The sequence below is a fragment of the Pleurodeles waltl genome, chromosome 2_1 (genome assembly GCF_031143425.1).
Source record: "Pleurodeles waltl isolate 20211129_DDA chromosome 2_1, aPleWal1.hap1.20221129, whole genome shotgun sequence".
Taxonomy (NCBI): Eukaryota; Metazoa; Chordata; class Amphibia; order Caudata; family Salamandridae; genus Pleurodeles; species Pleurodeles waltl.
The window spans coordinates 579250829-579259950 of NC_090438.1; the positions used below are offsets into that span (position 1 = coordinate 579250829).

The 9122-nt window shown below is 41.9% G+C and overlaps 1 long non-coding RNA gene across 1 annotated transcript; it reads left to right on the forward strand.

The window, feature by feature from the left end:
• The first annotated feature begins 6878 nt into the window (after positions 1-6878).
• LOC138259026 (uncharacterized) lies at positions 6879-8909 on the forward strand. The gene is made up of 3 exons (XR_011198624.1): positions 6879-6944; positions 6999-7047; positions 8863-8909. It is a non-coding gene; the product is annotated as an uncharacterized lncRNA (long non-coding RNA).
• The last annotated feature ends 213 nt before the right edge of the window (positions 8910-9122 follow it).

A 9122-nucleotide genomic window follows, 5' to 3' on the forward strand; every position in this document is an offset into this window, starting at 1 on the left:
GGACAAAAACTAATTGCAGGTCAGTAACCTATCCTATGTATTCAGATAATCCTAAACTCTGTGTTGTGTAATGTTTAAAAGATTATGAGGTGGTTACAGAGGAATTTAGGCAGTCTGCTAATGGGCAATTACTAATTTCTTTGCAGAAACCCTTTAAGCCAGTTTCATCAGCCACTTTATCAAGATGGATAAAATGGTTAATGAGTGAAGCAGGTATAGATACTAGTCATTTTGGAGCTCATTCTGTTAGAGGTGCTATGGCCTCGAAATCTTATGCTTTAGGTTCTAGACAGGAAGATATTATGAAGGCAGCAGACTGGTCTTCTGAGGTTAAGTTTAAAAATGTTTACCCTAAACCTGTGGTAGATGTTGCATCTGTTGTAATTAATCAGCTTTGAATGAGCATAATTGGAGCCTCTGGTCCTGACATAGAATAAAGAAAATTCTAGCTTACGCATCAAGAATTTTCAATTCTATTAAGGACACGGAGGCGAGGATTATCCCTCCCTTTAGTGTATTATGATGTTATACATATATATGAATGCATAATTATGTCAGATATTGTATTACTATTATGCCCTCCCTGGGTTATTGAATAAGTTGATATGTATTTACTGAGTAGGTCAGCATTATGAGGTATTACTTTTCATTGTTATTCTTTTAGGTTCAGATCAGAAGAATGCCTGATTGCCTGTTTTGGTGGATATCGAAGAACATCTTCTTCTTCTTCATCCATTTGAAGGTTGTCTCGACTTCCAGTTCCCTATGAAGTCCGGTCATGTTGGGATCGTCCTGGAAAAGTTTTGTTTCTACATTCGGAAGGACGTTCGCTTCAGAAGTTCAAGGTTATCGGTTGACGTTGGGGGTCATGTTTAATATAGACTAAGGTCATGTGCAGTGATTGGAGCATGTGATACTTGATGGACAGCATCATGGGATGTGTAGTTTTTCTGTTTAATGTTATTTGATTGGCTGCTATTTTTATACAGTAAAGAAAGAGATAGCATAATCCTCGCCTCCGTGTCCTTAATGGAATTTTATTGTAGGGTGTTATGGCATAGGAATGTCCATAATAGTATTCCTAACATCTTTCAGCATTAGTATGGAACTTATTGTGATAAATGGTGTGGATATTATGACTGAGAGAGTTCTGAATTCCCATTTCAGAAGTTCTATTTATTTGATGAAAACTGTTGGCACTCTGCTGTCCTCATCCTGTAAGCTGTTACCTGATACAAACAGATTGAATATCTGAAAAGCCTGTATATCTACTTTTTCCTGTCCATACTATGGCAGGAAATCCAGAGTTTTCACCAGCAGCCTTGTCAGGACAAGGAGGTGTAGGGGAAAAAAGTCAGCAGAGTGACGTTAATCGATGCATGGCAAGTAAGAACCTGTGTGTAACTATAGCATTATCAGGATCAAAGTAGTTTTCTGATGAACCGCCTTATTTAACGGTTGTAACTGCCAGTTTCCTAAAACAGTGTCATACATATATTCAGAAAATAGCATCATTTAATGGTTGAACAATACCACAAAAAACTCTCATAAGGGAGACACAAGTATGGCACAATAGCATACAAGAAAACAAGGGGTCCCCTACGAGTCCAGTTCATCTGGGCGGTACCAGCTCATGAGGGAGTTTCCTATAAAACTCTCACCCTTCAGGAAAATAGCCCATATGATAACATAACAATGTTGAGAGATCTGACTAACGGACCAATCACATGCGACCAGGAAATGGGAGTGGATATTCCCACGGGGCTACAGTACCAGCTGCTGCATTTGAACAGTTGCAACCCGCCCGGTGAGAAGTTAGGTGATTGAGCCCAACATTTCATGAGCAAAGATTACAGACATGTGATGGAGGCAACAATTCTATTTCAGGACGGGAGGCTCGGATTGTGCTTTCTCTTTCTTTACTGATAAATCACAGCAGCCAATCAAATAACAAGAAACAAAAAACTACACATCCCATGGTGCTATAGTCCAGTATCACATGCACCAATCACTGTCTGTGACCTATCACATATCAAGCATGAACCTAAACGTCATATCCTCTTTCTTTGCTGCTTCGCAGCAGATAAGTAGTATTTCCTTGTTTCTCTCGTATAAATGTGATTAATGTTACATTGATTGTATGTTGGTAATTGTACTTTTACAGGGACGCGATTCCGCTCGCTTTAATTAATCGTTACACTTAATTTTAGTCGGGTTTTCCAACTTATTTTGCCCGTTTTACAACATTGGTGGAGTGGGAGCGGGAGCGACTACGCGCACAGCGCGTTGTCTGTCTTATATTTTAAACGCGCTCGTATTCCTGTCAGCGTGCGTCTCAGAACGAGTTATTTTTAGCTCTCAGGTTACAAGAACAGCTTTGTTCAACGCGCCTTGCTTGAAAGAAAGCATTCTAAATCTTTATGCTCTCTGGCGCCCAGAGTGCTCGACACCTGGGTTGTAAAATAAATTAGGCTCTGCCTAGAGTGGCTGAAGGCAGCTCCCTCCACACCTTATTGGGCCTGTATTTATTAGTGCCTGCTAGGGTTTTTTTCCACTCCCCCTATTTGATATATATTGCAGAGAAAACAGAATTCAGAGCAATATGGCTCAATGGGAAGATCCAGAAGCAGAATACTTCCCTGATGATGATTCTAGCAATCAGCTAGAGGTTAATTTAGTAGAAGCTTTGGATAACAGAGTGCAACAATCTGTAAATGATGCCTTAGTTAGAGCTTTGGGTCCCTTTTCAGGCCAGCTTTTCGAATATGCTCAATCGCAAGGCTGGTTGTCTAACCAAAATAACCCTCTTTTGGGGGATGATTCTACTAAACAGAAAACGAGATCTAAAGCTAATGAGGACGCCAAATCCCAACCTATAGATCCTCATGCGGACATCTTTGAAAAGATTCGCAGGAAAAGGGCGACAGAACATAATTATAGCTCTAAGAAAGAGGCCCAGTTATTGTCGCCATCCTCTAATAAAAACTCTTCCAGTGATTCTGATGACTCAGACGTCCCTGGTCCTAGTAAGAAAACCAGAAAAAAACCTACTGCATCACAAGTCTTGAATTTTGACCCAGCTGAACTTATTTACCCCAGATCTTCCAACTGGCTTCCTTCGACTGAGGTAGCGGAATATGTACATTCTAATCTCAGGAAGAGTTTCGATAAGGAAGTCCGCGCTCGTCTCCGAGCAGAATGCCCTAGACCTGATTTAGACAATAAGGTATCAGATACCCCTGAGATTGATCCTACAATGGTAACATTTATGAAGAAATTCGCTAAAGACCCCAAAAAAGGTTTGGATAGGTCATGGAGGCTCTGTCAAGACAAACTCCTCAATTTATCGGGTCCTCTGACTAAAATCTTGGATATGGCAGTTAATGCGAAAGAGTCAGGGACCCCTGTTGACACAGATACTTTAATGGGCTGGACGCAGAGAGCCATTTGCCAATTGGATAACACCAATTGTGCCATATTCGCGGAGCGCAGGAAGTCTATTCTTATGCGCATTGACCCTAAGTTCGTGGACCTAGCGACTTCGGAAGCTGGTCCTGTAGCGGACGGAATGTTATTCGGCTCGTCTTTCATCAAAGAGTTGGCAAAATTCTGCTCGACTTTTTCTTCCCTCGATAAAGCCCAGATGTCTATTAAAAAAGTTTTCAGAAGGGGCCTTTTTGTCAGGGCCAGTCGTTTTGGTGGACGAATGCCCACCCGAGGATCCTATTCTAGTCCCCAAAACTATTACCCCAGAGGCAGAGGTGGATGGTATGGAGACCAACCCGAACCTACCTTTTACCCCACCCGTACCAGAAGTAACCGCCCCAGATTCCGCAGAGGGCAGCGCAGGAGCCAACAAGGAGCCATACAAGATGCTGGCTACTCAGGTAAACATTATTCATCATACTCAAGTTCTTCTTGGGGGCAGAGTGGGTCTATTCTTGGACAACTGGAAGAAGATCTCTGGGGATCCCTGGATTCTTCAGACGGTCTCTGGGTTCCATCTAGAGTTTGTCAGAACTCCAATTCAATCCACTTCCCCTATTCAAATGAATTTTTCCCTCGACGTTCAGACTTTTATAGACGAAGAGGTACAGGCTTTGCTAGACAAAGGATCGATAGAGTTTTCTGCTCATCACCCCTCCGGATTTTGCAGTCCTATTTTTGTAGTCGACAAAAAAATGGGGAGTTCTCAATTTAAAAGACTTCAATACTTGGATTGTTTACAGACATTTCAAGATGGAAGGAATCCACATGTTGAGAGACATTCTTTCAGAGGGACATTGGATGGTCTGACTAGACCTAAAAGACGCGTATCTATCAGTTCCAATCTTTCCCCCTCACAGAAGATTTCTTCAGTTTCTGTGGAGAGGCCATTGTTTGGAGTTCAAAGCACTCCCATTTGGCCTTTCATCAGCCCCCTGGAGTTTCACGAAACTGTTGAGACCAGTTGTAGAATCGTTGAGAACCAAGGGGGTCAGACTGATCATATATCTGGACGACATTTTATTGATGGCTCAGGACCCTCGCGCTCTCCTAACACACCTGAACTGGACCGTCACTTTATTACAGGAATTGGGTTTCCTGATCAATGCGCAGAAGTCGTCATTGAATCCATCTTAGATGATAGAGTTTCTGGGATTCAGGATAGACTCAGTCCGAGCTCTCCTGGTTCTACCATCAGCAAAAATTCGCAATATCAAGAGGGAATTGAGAGCAGCGTTAGCAAACACATTTATCTCTCTGAGGACCATTGCCAGATTAGTGGGTCTGTTGACCTCCTCTATTCAGGCAATTTTCCCAGCCCCCTTATGCTATCGTGCTCTACAGAGATTAAAGATAAGACACCTTCAGCAGGGTCTGAGTTATTCCGAGTTGATCCCCTTGACGACAGAAGTCAGAGAGGAAATTCATTGGTGATTGCAACACCTGGAGGCTTGGAATGGGAGAGCCATCTTTGGATCACACCCAGAGGTAGTGATCGAATCGGATGCCAGTCAATGGGGTTGGAGAGCCCATTGCGGATCCCTTGTGACAGGGGGCAGATGGTCACAGACGGAAAGCTCCCTTCATATCAACTGCCTGGAACTTCTAGCAGGCTCGTTTGCTATAAAGAGTCTTTCACCTCAAAAGACGAATTGTTGCATACTATTGCGAATGGACAATATTTCAGCGGTACGTTATGTCAACAAGCTGGGAGGGACGAGATCCCGTCTTCTAGCGGAGATAGCCAAGGAATGTTGGCATTATTGCCTGAAACATCGATTAATAGTGATAGCGGAGTACCTTCCGGGGACTCTGAACACTATTGCGGACTGGAACTCCAGATACCTGACGGATTCCAGCGACTGGAAACTGGATCCAGTTATTTTTCCCCAGATAATCAAAGAATGGGGTCCTTGCAATGTGGACCTCTTTGCATCCCGTCTCAATACTCAGACGCCAAAAAATTTCAGTTGGCGTCCACACCCTCTTGCTCTAGCGACAGATGCTTTCCTTCAGGATTGGTCCCTGTTTCAGGGTTATGCGTTTCCTCCTTTTCTATTAATACCCAGAGTCTTAGCTCAAATACAGAGACAGAAAACAGATTTGATTCTAGTGACACCATGTTGGAGGTGCAACCCTGGTTCCCAATTGCTCTACAACTGACGTGTGCCCATCCTCTTCTCATTCTTCCTCATATGAATCTCTTATTGAACCCGGAGGGCCATCAACATCCACTGATACTCTCAGGGAAGTTGACGTTGATGGCGTGGTTAGTTTCGGGTCGAGATGGGATTCCTCAGGCCTTTCGCAACAGGCTACGGATTTTATCAAACAAGCTTGGGCCCCTAGCACTCACTGAAGATATTCGTCAGCCTGGCGTAGATGGAATAGTTGGTGAAGTGGAAAAAATTGTAATCCCGTGGAATCGGGCATTGAATTGATTATTAATTTTCTTGCTGAGTTAGCTTCTTCAGGTTTGGCTTACAGGACCATCAACAACTTTAGATCTGCCATTTCAGCTGGTCATACTAGATGTGAGTATTATTTTGAAGTTTCTAGTGAACTGGCCGTCCAATAGGTACTTATCACGTAAACAGATTTCTGCAAAATTAACTATGTTACTTTGCCTGATATCTTGTAAGAGAGTCTCGGATGTCAAGGCCTTAGATATCGCAGGTAGAGTATATTCTCCAGACGGAGTCTCATTTAACATTACCAAAAGAACAAAGACAAATTGCAGGTCAGTAACGTATCCTAAATTTCCAGATAATTCTAAATTATGTGTAGTTCAATGCTTAAAAGATTATGAAGCAGACACTGAAGAGTTTAGACAGAATGTAAATGGTCAATTACTTATTTCCTTACAGAAACCCTTTAAACCTGTTTCCTCAGCCACTCTTGCTAGGTGGATGAGATGGCTCATGAGTGAGGCGGGTATAGATATAAATATTTTTGGAGCTCACTCTGTCAGAGGGGCTATGGCATAAAAAACGTTTGCTTTGGGTTCGAGACTAGAAGACATTATGAAAGCAGCAGATTGGTCTGCTGAGTCTACTTTTAAGATATTCTATCATAAGCTAGTAGTTGATGTTGCTTCTGTTGTTATTGAACAGCTTTGAACGAGCATAATCCGAGCCTCCGGTCCTGAAATAGAATAAAATTAATTCTAGTTTATGCGTCAAAAATTTTCAATTCTGTTAAGGACACGGAGGCGAGGATTATCCCCCTTGTAGAGGTTTGTTCTACATATTATTGATTGCTCATAAATGAAAAACTATTACAGATTGTGTTATTGTGTCCACCCTGGGTTCTTTAATAAGGTTGTTTATATTTGTTTAACTGTCAACATTATAAGGTATTACCTTTTATTATTATGTTTTAGGTTCAGATCAGAAGAATGCTTGATCATCTGAGTGATGGATATCGGAGAAGATCATTTTCGGTTGGCGCTTAGAAAGGTGTTCAACTTCCAGTTTTCTATGGAGCTCGGTCATGTTGGAAGTGGCTGAAAGGTGTCGAGTTCTTCAGTTCATATGATCGTCTCGGTGCAGACGTTTCAAGGTTATCGATTTCGCAAAGAAAGAGGACATGACGTTTAGGTTCATGTTTGATATGTGATAGGTCACAGACAGTGATTGGTGCATGTGATACTGGACTATAGTACCATGGGATGTGTAGTTTTTTGTTTCTTGTTATTTGATTGGCTGCTGTGATTTATCAGTAAAGAAAGAGAAAGCATAATCCTCGCCTCCGTGTCCTTAATAGAATTGAAAATTCTTGACGTGTAAGCTAGAAAGTTTTTTACTCTATCTTCTAGAGGGCATACTTGTGCACTATAGAAAAAAGTAGCGATAAATTGATATAAACCCAGTTTCTCTTTTTTCACTTCATTTGACACAAAATTAGAGTCTGACTATAAGATTGTTGACCTTCCCTTATTGATAGAAAAGGAGTGAAGAGCTAAATATATCATAAGGAGTGTGGTGATTTGTCTTAACTCTCCACAGATCCCCACAGATAATTTAGCCGGTCGGGACATAAGCATAAAGTCTTAACATGGTATTAATGGAAGCATGATGTGCGAATAGTGGCACTTCCCCACTATTTTGACCTAGTGAGGATTAGGCAATACATACGGATCCTTGAAATACTGGTCCTGACGAAAGCCTCAGAGTCTCTTAGGAAGGATGAAACATGCAGATTGCGAGGGAGGATACTTGGGTAATTAGACCCCACATAGTGTCTGTATTTGTTTTTAACACTACCAAGGCAATATTCTGATAATCACATTTGCTGCAGGTATGCCTCAGACAACCTTTTAACTATTTACTGCTTTCAAATATCTGTAAGTGCACCTTATAAGAGATCAGGTTGAAGCCCGCAGTGGAATTATTAGACTCCATTTGTGAAAACACTATGATGAAGCATGCCTTCAGGGATTCCTGAAGGGTGAGAGTTTTATAGGAAAATCACTCATGTGTATGTACCACCCAGATGGATTATTTCAGGGAAGTTGGGGGACCCCAACTGATCTTTTCTTTCCCTCCCTTTGGTTATTTACAATAACATACAATACCAACATTTAACAACAGATACGGATATTTAGGAAAAAATGGGGGAAATTAATTGCCCAATTATTTTGCATTGACTGCAGGAGGAAGCTAAAATAATGTAATTGTTAGTTTAAAAAATCTGTGTCACCCTGCCTACATTGAGGGAGTTTGAAATAAGTGAGACCCTCTTAGTCAGGTTGACAGATTTGGATATAACACTAATTTACGCATTTGTTTTGTAGAATTTATAAAGCACTTCATGCCACTGAAGAACATTTTATGATGGGTAGCATGTTACAATGAGGGAAAGTGCATGGCTGACAGAGTGTTGTATTTGTTGTGTCCCCCTGAGGGCAAAGTTTTGGTATCATGCTTGAGTAGCCAGAAAGGAGCTCATATGTTGAGGACCACCACATATCAGTGTGATGGAAGGCAACTTGTGAAAGATAGGATGCACAAAATACCACTCATAAGAGACAAAAGAATTGGAAGAGGAATCAGGGTTAGCAGCCTGAATAGAAATCACACAATTGTTGAAGGACCCAGTGTAGGAAAGTACCATCTTGCCTGGCATGTTACCCCCATTTTTACTTGTATGTATGTGTGGTGGGGCGTGGATATTGGGCTCGATAGTACAGAGGCTCAGACTCAGTTTTGGAAGGGTTTATAAGGCCAAAGCCAGGGTTTATTGATTATATAAAAAAAAATGTTCAAAAACAAATAGAAACTGGTCTTCTCCTTAGTCTTTTCTCCGGGGAGTCTCTGTTTTACATGTGAGGTGGTTTGTGCAGGTCCTCAATATTTCCTTCTGTCCTTCTTGTAGGGGGTGGTCTGCTGCCGGCTTCTTCCTGGACGCCCGTGGACTCTCGGCAGAACAATAGGACAGGTCTCGGTAAGTGGGACGGTAAGTTACTATCTTTGTTATCTTATTAGTATAAGGGAGGGGTGTGAGGAAAGGAACGACAGGGGTTGGTGATGTTATGGGGTTCGGGTCAGAAAAAGAGAGAAAACAAAAAAAAAACTGGGCGATTACCGGGGCTGTGACATAGTAGTGCAGGGCGGTTGACGTGCTCTGTGACTCCC